This window comes from Anser brachyrhynchus (genome assembly GCF_964034855.1).
Source record: "Anser brachyrhynchus genome assembly, chromosome: 27".
Taxonomy (NCBI): Eukaryota; Metazoa; Chordata; class Aves; order Anseriformes; family Anatidae; genus Anser; species Anser brachyrhynchus.
Window position 1 is genome coordinate 1,159,387 of NC_137720.1, and position 12,421 is coordinate 1,171,807.

The following is a 12,421-nucleotide window of genomic DNA, read 5'->3' on the forward strand; positions in this document are numbered from 1 at the left end:
ACACACTCCAGGTATTAAGAGCCATTTCCTGCACTAGTAACTGCTGTAGGACTAGGCAACTTGTTAACATGCCTACATGGCAGAAAATAGCCTCAAGATAATTAGAATTATGGCCATATAAATAGTATTAACTATTCACAATGTTTAGATGCTATTAAGGCTTATGCAGAAACGGTTTCAAGTGGACAGGGAAAGATCAGGTTGGGAGGACAACCACCAGAACCTCAAGCATCCAAGGCACGCTGCGCAACCTGTCAGACGCTGGGACCCCCAGCTCCCAAATGTAAGAACCACTGCCAGGGGGGAAGAGGGGGTTGCATTAAAATCTTAGGAGACTAAATTAACATTCAAAGAAAACAAGCATTGCATTAATGAATAGTTATGCCTTGATGTCGAAAGACATGTATTGAGAAAGATATATTTTTTGCATGCATTGTCAAACCAAAGACCTGGGGGCTGCGTGCATTTGATGACAGTAATTGTATCAAAATAGATAGATGTCCTAGACTTATTCTGAACACTCAGCATGGTTTCTGTGTTCCACCTTTCAAATGATGTCGATTTAGAGAGTGTTGATGTTCAGTTGCGTCTGTGATTAATTTGAGAATACTGCTCCAGTTCTGCACTTTATAGGAAACCAGTGCCTATGCAAACGCACAGCACAAAGTTTAGGGAGGAAGCTGGGTATGCAGAGAAATGGTAACTGCCTGTAGGGGTACTGGTTCTTCATTACCTGCATTCATTGCAACAATTAGAGATGGACTTGGAGGCTTGAGAGTGCACGAGAGAGGCTGATAGCTTTTTTCCTGCGTAGGGAATCGCCCTGTGCCAACAGCAGGGTGGCCACGCTCCTCTGGGGAGACGTGGCAATGCCTCGGAGTGGAGAACAGACTCCCATGAGCAGCATGCTGCGCTGCTCAGGGCTGTGAGCAGGGCAGCAGTTTAACAGGTCTTGTCTCAGAGACTGCACGTGATAGAGTCTTTACCAATCCCTCAGTAAGTTTTTCCAATGGTTAATTACCCTTACTCTAATTACAGCCCCTTATCTAGTCTGTGCGTGTCTAGCCATGCTTTTCAGCCTTGTATTTTTGCCTGCTAGTGAAGCAGTAAGGAAAAGCTTATGCTCTTCCCCAGACAAGGAAGTGCTGCCGAACTACCACTGCCAATCTCTCTGCTCGACCCCCTTGGCTAGGTCACCGATGGGGAAGGGTGGCTCTGACCGAGTGGGGTGTCCCAGCCGGGACAGATCCACATGCGCTGCCAGCCCAAATGCTGCAGGCTTCAGGCATGGGAAAAGGAAGGAGTATCACAGATAGCAACAGGAAACATTAAATAACCTCTCTAGAGACGTCAAGTACTAAGGCTCATCTCAGAGTCCAAGTCTTTCTCACTGCCTGCACCCGCTGCCCAGGGGCTCTCGGGCGTCCCACGCTGGGACCAGCTCAGCTGCCCGGGGATCACGCACGGTCCGGGGATCTGGGCATCAGTCTGAGGGAGCTGAGAAGAAGGAGGACGGACATTGATGGGGAAAAAATAAATGCTTCTCCCCCAGAGAACACCCTTAGTCTGTGCCAGTGGTTAGACGTGGCCCTGGCCCTTCAATGAGCTCAGCGCCCAACTCGCTTCCTGCAGCTTTACACCCTCCTTCTGCATTCATAAGAAAATGGAAAGGTAGAGCAAAATGTACTTCAATAAAGTGATTTTGCCTCTAAAACTTCTATTATCAGATCAGACTTATAAAAGAAAAGCAGATAACTAAACTTAACTGAGTGTTTCACAAACAAAATCGTTGAGGTTAGGAATCTGTATTAAGATGACAAAAAACAGGAAATTACAAACTTGTGACTGACTGACAATTTATCCTCTGTACAGAGGCCTCAGAATATTATTAATGACCCACTTTGTCAGCAACTTCCTTAACTTTAACACGGTTTTTTCCTTTTACTGGAGAATTTGGGACATTTTTTATCAAGTACTAGATAAGTCCTTACTGCGATGAAGGTTAAAGAGTTTATAAGGGAAGTAACAACGCTCCTCTGACGCGCTGGTTAGCAGCCAGGCGACAGCCAGGCCGGTCTCCGCTGCACTCAAGGGCCTCATTACAGCAATGCCCAGGTAGTTTGAGTAACGTCTGCTTTTATTATTATTATTTTAAGTGAAAACCACTGTTACTTTTAATCCTTAACAGAATTTTATGTTGCAAGTCAGCATATGATAAAATAGCAGGATATTCACCAGTGTCAGACCGAGGATCCTAGCAGTAGGCCTCAGTGCCATGAGAAATGTTGTAACAATTACTCCTTGTGATCAGCATGTTAATCTTCCTTTTTCAAATCCAATCCAAGACTATCAGTATGATCTAGCAGCTTCTCAAAAAATCCAAAACATTGTTTCTAATTATAAAGTGCCTACTTTGTGGGCTTGGAGTCACTGGATCCCTGAGATCAAATCCACAGTTTCCATTCTGAGCAGCTGTTGACTAAACAACCTAAATTTGTGGGTGTTTAAAGGTAGCCTAGATGACACATGCAATGGACAGTTATGTTCCAGTTGCAGATGATGCTCAGAGAAGTCAGACTCCTAGAACCATTTAGGTTGGACAAGACCTCTCAGCCCTTGCTTTTTAGTAATCTGCATGTTGTTCATCAATTGCACCACTCATCAGATCCCTCCTGAGCACAGCAAGCACCAGCTGCAGCAACTCCTCCTGCCCTTTTCTGAGCCAGCGTGATGTGAAACGTTTGTGCGGGCAGAAGGTGAGGTATGGAGAAACAGAAAGAGAAGGGAAAAGTACACAGCAGCACTGGTTTTTCATATCGCAAACATTTTCCAAGCCTACACAGAGGTCTTGCAGAAAAGAACAGTCGTGTCATCAGCCCCTAGGCGCTCCCTGCTACGTACATCACCAGCTCCGACGCACCAGCGTCAGTGTCCCCATCTCAGCAGGGGATGCTGTGTCTGGTACAACCCAAATGGACTTTCTGTCAATAATTTGTTTCAACTGCTACAGAAACCCTGGCCAGATACTTGGTTTCTGCAGCCTTTTATGACCCGTTTCTCTCCACTTTAAATGTTTTGGCACAGAAATAGCATCAAAGAGCTAAACAGTTATAATATCCCCGTAATCTTATAAACGGCGTCCAGCAGATCCAGATCCAGCGCTGCAAGACGAATGCGCAGCGCCCAGCTTGCAAGCAAAGCGGTGCTGGGTGAGCAGCTCCGTGTAGTAAAGCACACTTCTCAAGGTGATGTGACCCCACAAAAATATTTGGCAGCATATGCTGCGCACATTGAGAGCCACCCCAAGCGCCCTAATTTCAGCACAGAAAAGGCAAGGAAAATTTTACTTGTAACTGTGGGGATGATTTTCTCTGAACTTACAGCAAGTCGCCAGACACTGGTGATCGCGTGGCACCTTGTGGGGCCACGGAAGACTTGCACGATGGTCCAGAGTCCAACAAGATTGTTCGCTACCTCATGCTTTGGCGTGACAGAGCACAGACACATCCTCATTGCACAGACATCACCTTTGGAAGGGAAAGGAACCGAAGAAAACCCAAGAGAGGATTTCACATCTCTTCACAAATCCTTGCACGAACTGGCAACATCCAGATTCCCGTTTCTTTCTCCATCACGTCAGCAATTTGCAGCACCTGCCAGGCAAGGCAGGAACCAAGCTGGAAGCAGTGAGATGTCAGCAGCCCCCGGCTCTTCCGCAGCCCTAGAGCTTGCCAGCAGCCCTCACCATGGAGGCAGAGCAGAGACGGTGGGGCCAGAGGCTCGCCCTGGGGCAGCCAAAGCATGGGGCGAGGAAGAGGCAGCAGCGACTTGACCCCAGCCCCTGCTCGGGACCCCGGTGTGTTTTTATGTATTCCCCTCCAACCAGCAGCCTTCTCGGCCAAACGAAGCTGCTAACAGCCAGCATTTTCTCACCTCAGACAGGGACGATGAGACTAATGTGACTAATGTCTGAAAAGAGCTCTGAGGCAGCTGGATGGAAGCGCTAGCATTATGATTAATTCCACAGACTCATGTGGATTATAATAAGTATGAAACCAAACCATTGCACAGCGGATGTATGGTATTATGCTGTTGTTGTCTTTGTTGGGTGTTAGTGTCTCAGCATCAGTTCCTAACCAGCAAGAGGGCTACATATCACTTGTCTGAGCACTCGACAGCTCTCCATGTCCTCAGAGGGAAGGGCACACCACACAAGCTAGCAGCAAATGCTAGCGAGGCCAGCAGCACAGGTCACTTCACAGCCCGACCGAGGCAAACTCCTGAATCACATCAAGGGTTCAGAGGCGGCGAGGAGACAAGTACGGCATCAGCAGGGTCAACGCTGGAGCTGCGACAGCGTCCACAGGCAAATAACTCCTCTTGCTGCGAGCAGAGGCGTGCCGGGAGCGAGAACACCTCCTGCCCGTGGCTGTGTCCATGCAGCCCCTGGACGAGGCAGCCGGAGGGGTGCACACACGGGCGCCTCAACTCCACCCTGTGCTATGAACACGGGTGGCACCACTGCCGCAAGCAGGTCTCTCTGGCTCTGTCCTCTGCTTCGGGGGAAGATATAGTGCTAAAGGAACAACTCATTTGCCCAAGGTCATGCAACAATTAGAGCTTCAAATAACACGCAAGAAACACGGGCACCAATCTTACTCTCTCCAGTCGCTGTCAGGGCTACTTTTGCACAGAGCACAAATAATGCTTTCCTTCATCACAGAACGAAATATATTTATTTTCCTCATGTCTAACGCTCTTCATGGAAGAAAGTGATAAGTGCGGAATTTGACTTAGAAAACTGCAACAAAGATTAGAAGAGTGCGAACGCACACACACACAATACAGTGTTTACAACATCCACCAGTAGTACCAGTCTCCTGCCTGGCTAAAAATTCAGTGAAACGTAGCCAGAACACACATTCTCATCAGAATTCCTTCCCGAGAAGGACAGCGATGTGGTACACCTCGCAAGGGAGGTGCAACAGAGCTTTAAATAACCACTTACAAACTTTCCTTGCAAAGAAAATTACAAGTCGGTTAATGCCAAGAAATCCCAGGCTCAGACTGATAAAATAGACTGCCTGCTGCATTGTGTGGAAGGAATTGAGGAGTCATATGAAAGTTTTCAGCCTAGCAACAAGGAGAGAGAATTCTCACTTCTGCTTTCTACCGAGAACGTCTATTTCAAAAGAAAGAGCTGTGATTCAGACCCAGTACAAGATATACATAACTTGATTAGGGTCAAAATAGTTGCATCTACTTGCAACAGGGACAATTTGGTACAGAAATTTTATATCTAAAGACTTCACCTGAAGTTCTGTTAAAAAAAAGTTTTCCTGCTGGCTTACAGCAGGGTTCAAGTCAGGTATCCTCAAAGCAAGAAGTTTCACCTCTCTTTGGCCAGTTAATTTAAAACAGAATTAATAATTCCTGCATGATTAGGATTTTATGAAGCTTAATTAATTAAAGGTCATAAAACGCAATGAGACTCGCGTATGACAGATACCAGATAAATCCAGACCATCAGTATGGAAGTCACGCCGTGCAAGATGTATAAGCAGCTCTGCAGAACGACTGCCACGCTGAGCCAAAATATGCTGCTCCTCTCCTCCACGGGCAGCGTGCATGGCCCGAGGCTCTGCGCACACGCAGGAGCAGAGAACCCTGACAAAATCTAGAGGGGAGAGAAGAAGCCCACAGCCACAGACAGCAGGCACGGGTGCAGACGGGAGCTGAGCACTGGAGGTTCCCAAGGGCTCGTGCACCCAACTCCACACCAGTACCGCTCGTGCGTGCACGCTCGGCGCGGGGTGTGCCCGTGCAGGTGTTCAGGCAGGGAGAACACACAGCTCTCAGTGTGCACACGCATCGTTGCATTCAGATGAGCCCACTGTTCTCCAGGACCTTTAATTACTAAAAATGCCACAAATCCCTTTAATATGCTACACTGGGGTGGGCAGAAGGGGCTGCTCAGGATTGAAGTAGGATAAAGAGAATAAAATGCAAATCTCCCTGCAGTTTGTACTTAGGACTAATACCTATCACAACAGATTCGTTTGGAAACACGCTTGTGACGTTAAACTCGTCAGTCCTCCCCACCTCTCAAAGCCTTTGCTCAGTGACAGGCCTGTGCCAGCTTCCCGAGGCCTGCGCAGCATTTGCTTGGGAAATGCAGCAGCTCTCCAGCTTCGGATCCTGCCGCCAAGAGCCGGTGCTTGAGAAGCAGTCGGTGCCTGCAGCCAGAAACCAAAGCTTTCAGAGATGATGGCATCCCAAGAAACAAAAATCCAAGCCATGCAAGGGTTCGGGCAAGGTGTCCTCAATGGACAGAGCTGCATTCCCTGCCCTGGAGTTAGCCAGGCGGGCAGCTCGCAGCCGCTGCTCCCATGCTGAGGCAGGGTCAGGGCCGTGCTGCCGCCTCGCGCACAGCTCGGACATTTTGCTGGTTCTCTCCAGCTGCCCTCTGAGCTGGGCATCAGGGCTACATGCTGTGGGGGTGGCAGGGAGGGGCTGGGGCTGCACGAAGTGCTGGGTGCCCAGCAGCACCCCAGCATTTAGCCGGACACTCCTCTGGGTGGGAATGAACCCGCACAGGTGGCTTCAAGGGGGCCGAAGGCAGGGAAGGAAGCGGCCGGAGGCAGCAAGTAGTACCGTAGGTCCAGGAGGAAACAGCAGCAGCCAGCCCGCAGTGATCAGCGCGCCACAGCACGCAGCCTGGCTCCATCATCCAGCTTTGGAGCACTGGGGTCTGCCTGCATCCTATTTAAAGAAGTTTGTTGGTTGGGAAAGGCTCCAAACCTCTTAACAGACGACTTCTGTCTCTGTGAAATTATCAGGAAGGATAAGAGTACAATGCATAACGATAAAAAGCAAAACAAAGCCCGGCCTGAATTTGAATAAAGCCCCTGCAAATCCATATATGCATGGATTCTCTTTGGGAGGCCAGGTAGCGATGGTCATTTAGGCATCCTGCTTCACTAAGAACCCAGAACAACAAAGCTTATATCCTGTGAATCTATATAAATACATTAGACAGAACGAAAACCGCATTGAGATTAGATTTCCATCTCTTAACATCTACGTACATGACAGAGGGGATTAGTAAATGAACAGACCACTGAAGGAAGGAGAGAGGATTAACAATAGAAAATAGGGAAGGAAAAAAAAAACTAGATAATCAGTGGCAGCTCTTCGGAAAAGAGACTTAGGGCAAATGGCACAAGCGGCTTCAATTTATTTACTTCTGCAAATGAGAGATACAGAATATGAAAATGAAAGAACAATCTTCCTTTAATCTGTGGTGAAAGCTGGGTATAGCCCGGACAGGACATCAGAGCCACTAACGAGAGGGAGTTCTCCAGGAACATGCTCTGACAACTCTAATCATCCTGGGGCCCTGGAAGCTTAGAATCCAATTTCAGCTCCAGCTATTATTGCAGAAGTTTTAATCTCCATTCTTAGGCAAACAATTTGAGGGAATGATGCATAGATAAATAAATGAACAAATGAATAAAAATCAGGCTCACAGACTGACGCAAGGAAACCATTTCTCACTGACATGAGCATCACATGCTGGTGTGAGCTTGTGAATGACAGTCAGTATGAAGATGACAGGCAGAAGTTATCCTCCTGCTTATGATTTAGATCAAGTCCAAATTCTATACTAGAGTGAGTAACAAGGAAGCAGGGACTGCTCTAACAATGAGCACCAATGCAAAAAAAATAAACAAAAAAACCATAGATGTTCTGATATTTCCAAGAAACAGGGTAGTTGCAGAGAGATTCTTCCACTAGCAAACCCTCCCAGTCTCTAGCACACAGCAGGCCAGGAGCTCCCTGATATGTATTTAACATATCGGTGACCCTGGAATTTCTTTTTACACACATTTCTATGTCTGTGCACCCCCAGCTCCTGCAGCAATAGGCTCCTCAGGATATTTATGCACCAGGTAACAGAATACTTCCCATAGCTTTAGGTCTGATAGTGCCTACATCACTATGCTGTATCAGGGAAGCCAAAGCAGCTGGGATTCACAGTGCACACGGTATTTTTTGTCTGGGAAGTTTCTGGGCGAAGGAAGAAGATTCCCACTCCACCTCCTGCACTGGCTGAGAAAGACGGAGGCAGCAGCGCAGCTCTGGAGCCCCCGGGAGGGGCTGAACACCAATGTCCACATTCAGTCCCCTAAACTTTTTACACATCTGGCTGCCCCCTTGTTCCTGAATTAAAAGTTGTGCTAGAAAAAAAGAAAGGCACAATTTCATTCACACCAAAGCAGTATTTCTCCTCTTTTCTCAAAGGAGAAAGAAACTACTGCCCCTCTCTACCCAGTGCTGCACTTCGCATTCAGTCACACGCAGTTCCTGAGTCAAAGACATCCTGCCCTTGGGCTCCTGACAGTACACAACCGCTCATTTGGAGAGAAAGAGCGAAGAGCAGTGCCTTCACTCCCCCAGAGCCAAGATGAGAAACAATCAAGAAAGAGAAATGCTGGAAGACCTGCTTAACATTTTTCACAGCTCATGCATTTTATTGTTTCAAACGTTGATTCAGAAGAAAAGACATACAAAATTCAAAACGTGTACAATCTGGTGCAATCAGCTTGACTGTCCTGGGATATTCATCTTTTGAATTTTAAGGATTCAGAATTTAAAACAGATTTTCATCAAAAGGTCACTGCCTCGATACAATCCAGGAAGCTCAGAAAAAAAAAAAAAATCCACCAGCAGGATTTATTTGCTTATGGTATATCCATATACGAATCCAAGTTCTGCTGGAAGGGGATCCATTTTTACCATCTTCCCCCGCTCCTGATGTCCCCTCTAACCGGTTTCTTTTGGAGCAACCCCCACTGAATGGGCAGAAGCTGCCTTCTGCACCCGCAGGTATATCCAGCCTGCGCTGAGCGCGGGGCTTGCGCTGGACAGCTGCACGCTTCCAGGCTGTAGATCTGGTGCCCTTCACTTACACTAAATCATTTCACTAACACCAAAAGGAAATTAAAAATGATTTTACACGGTCAGCTTTTAGCCCATTTACAATTTTCTGCATTAATATTACTTTTTAAATATACACTCTCACTTTTGTCCAGACTAAAAAAAATGAATTAAAGATATTCAAAAGTTATTTAAGACTTGTGCCCTCTGAACAGCTTTCTCAAAAGGTGAGCCGTTGAAGTCTTGACCTCCCATTTAGAACTGACTCTAAAACACGTTTGCTGCTTGTTAGCGGATTAACAGATGAGACAGAGGGGAGTTAAACATAGCCAAGGTGCGAAAAGTAATTATAGGCTGCAGCATCAGGCTGGGAATAAGAAAAGCCAGTGTTAAGTGCCTGCTCTAAGGGTGATATCTATCTTTACTGGAAAAGGAACAAGGAACAGTGGAACGTGTTTGGATCTTAAGTAGCTGACCTGAATCTCTGTCCCTCCATGTGAATGCTGTCCAGACGGATTGCACTTGGATAAACTTGACTCTTCTCAAAGTCTCCATTTCTGAGTCACCTGTTTGCAGACCCAGGTTCTGCACAAAGCTGACTCTGGCAAGAGGCGCTATTGGAAAGCAGAGCTGCATCGCACAGCCAGTACCAAGAGCAGCAAACAAAGGCATCAAGGCACAATGCACGTGCAGTAAGAAAAAGCTCGTTTGTTTTTAAAAATCAAGGAAGAGACTAGCCAAGCTTCCTTGCTTGGGAAGAATCAATATTCTCCCAATTATTCTTCTTCACTTGTGCAAGTGAAAGCCAGCCTGACTTGTGTGACTTTAAAAGTAATGAAAACCTCAAATTTGCAATTCAAAGAAAAGTGCATTTCCCTCACTCTCCTAAAAAGAAACGAAGATTGTATTAATCTACAGCTTTGAAACTTGAGAATAGGTACCAGGAAGAGGAGAGACCACTGCCCATCACTGTTACAGACCCAGGAACAGCCTGGTAAGATTTTACTGGCAATCAGTAGAATTCCACCATTTGTGGAAAACCGGCTCAGACTTCCTCTAAGCCATTTTTTAATCGAAACTTTCCTAGTGTTACTCCTTGCTTCTCATATTGTATTCACCTGTTGTCTTTTGCCTTGTACTGCAATTGTAAACTCTTTGAGGCTGCATTTATAGCTGCCATATGAGTGAAATCCCAGTGTCATCGAAGTCAGGGGTGATTTGTCACTTACATCAACAGAGGCAGCTTTCCATCACATGCAGTTTTGCACAGTGTCCATCAGAAGAGAGCCAGGGCATCCAAGATGCTCTAGCACAAATAACAGTGAATGATGTAATATTATATGCCCTAGTAGCTGTTGTTATTTGGTTATATTATTTACTGATTGGGTCAAAATTTTGTTGTTCTGAACCTTATGCATCAATGCAAAAGTGCATCAAGAATGTGACTGAGACCATATTGGAAGGAAAGATTTTCCATTATAAATCTGTATGAATAACTACACGAGTTACGGGGCAACGGAATATCATTGCCTCTGGGTTGTAATTCTGTAAGCCGCTCCTCTGATTTCTCAGAGGGAAACTCAAGTGTGGGAAATGTATAGCAAAGAGGATCAGAAACAGAAGAAAATATATCTTTTTCTCTTAAAAAAAATAATAAATAAAATCAAGCCTCACCAGCATTCCAATGACCAGGTAAACATTTCTGCAAAGTGAAGTACTTCACCACTAGTAATCTCATCAGTCAGAGGTTATGACTTATGCATTTTTTGAGTTTATGACTGATTCTTTATGCATGCATAAGAGCTAATTGCATCCAAGAGAGTTCTGTGCCTGTTGGTCTGGAGGTGTATTGCCATATGTTTGGTGTATACTTAATTAACACAGTGCAGCTGCACTACTTTCCGTGTGTATTATAGATTAGATTTCTATTACACATCTAGGCAGGAGTCCCACAATTCATATTTATTAAAATAATTACCCCAAGATTTAGTTGGTTGGAAGTACTCAGTCAAGCAGCCCAGCACTACTTTGCGCAGGGAATTTATTCAGCTCTGAACCAAACCTGAATAGCACGAGTACTTCAGTGGCTGACATGCATGCAGTCAGAACATCAGCTTGGCAGACAGAGGTTAAAACAGCCTGCTGAGCATTTTATCCAGGTACTGGTTCTTAAGGTACAAAGATTATTGAAGGGTGACTTGCTAGTATACTCATATACATCAAAATCAGACTTTTTTTTTTAGCTTTCTGCAATTTTTTCCTCTATGCACTGTAAAATTCAATTTCCAACGTGCTCATTGGTATTTAGTATCAGTTTATGAAGCACCTATTGTTCAAAGATCCCATATGCCTGTACAATTTTCTTTTTTTAAACAGACTTAGAAGCTTGAGTGCAAATGCTGCAAATGGCACTTGTGCATTTCAGTCAAGTATCCTCCCAGTAACTTTTTTTCTGTACAAAACCATCTTGCATACAGAAACACCAAGACCACGAGACCAGAACAGTTCCAGAATGTAAACACGTGAATCAAATGTGACCCAACTGCAACGTTTAGATCCAGGATCTAATTCCAACTTCAATCACATTTCAAGAGTCTGGAATACTCTGGATCCACAGCTGTGGTATGGGTTTGATAAAAAGGGAACATCTAGCTTTTTATGTGAATGTTATTGTCTCATCCAACTCTGAACTGAGGAAGTAATCTGACTAATTAAAGTCCAAATCTATGCAATTATAGACAGCAACGCATGGCTGAGAAATAATCAAATTTACTTTTTTTATCCATTCATTAAGTCATCAATATAATTTTATAAGCTGGTTAAGATCTGCATGTAGGGAAGCGAGGATCTCCAATTACCTGGAGAGCACAAAGGGCATGGCACAGCAGCTCAAGCCGCTCTCACGCTACACTTCACTTCGAGCCCACATGCCTCAAAACGGCACGTCTGATCCCGTGCCAGCGATGGCAACTGCCTGCTAGGAGCCGAACTGAGACTGACAATCATTTCAGGCAGGCTGATGAAGAGGTATCAGGTGGCAACTGGCACCCGATGAATATTTTGGCAAATGGCACTGATGTGAAAGACCTTATGAGTTATGTTTCCCAATGGAGTTGATCTGTATACATATTTTCTCAAGTAAGCTGGATTTTTAGGCCTCTTAATGTTGGGGTCCAACAGTACTATGTACCTGCTCAATATAGTTTTCATACACAGAAGAGGCAGGCAAATCATAAAGCAGTCGATGTACAACAGGCTGTGGGAAGGAGCAGTTCCACACGTCCTCAGCTCAGTCCTGCACAATACCAGCTGTGCCTCGGGGGGAGTCCGGAGCCTTACCTTGATGTACTTCAGCAAGCAGAATAAAAAATGCTGGGGATAAGGCACTAGGCAATTTAATGCCACAGTTCACAGCATCTGCTGTTAAATGCATGTTTTGTGCTACAAGCCAATGCAACAAAACAAAACAGGTAGTAGAAAA

The 12,421-nt window shown here is 45.6% G+C and overlaps 2 protein-coding genes and 1 long non-coding RNA gene across 19 annotated transcripts in view; 2 read left to right on the forward strand and 1 right to left on the reverse strand.

Moving 5' to 3' along the window:
- Positions 1 to 12,421, reverse strand: part of LOC308183394 (uncharacterized protein) — a 199,899-nt gene that overhangs the window by 131,400 nt on the left and 56,078 nt on the right. The gene's annotated exons all lie outside the window — the stretch shown is intronic.
- The window catches only part of KCND3 (potassium voltage-gated channel subfamily D member 3), a 117,285-nt gene that overhangs the window by 51,721 nt on the left and 53,143 nt on the right, over positions 1 to 12,421 (forward strand). The gene's annotated exons all lie outside the window — the stretch shown is intronic.
- Positions 165 to 12,421, forward strand: part of LOC308183407 — a 35,817-nt gene continuing 23,560 nt past the window's right edge. Inside the window, exon 1 of the long non-coding RNA XR_013942433.1 lies at positions 165 to 9,934. This is a non-coding gene — a long non-coding RNA (uncharacterized lncRNA). The remainder of the gene's footprint in view (positions 9,935 to 12,421) is intronic.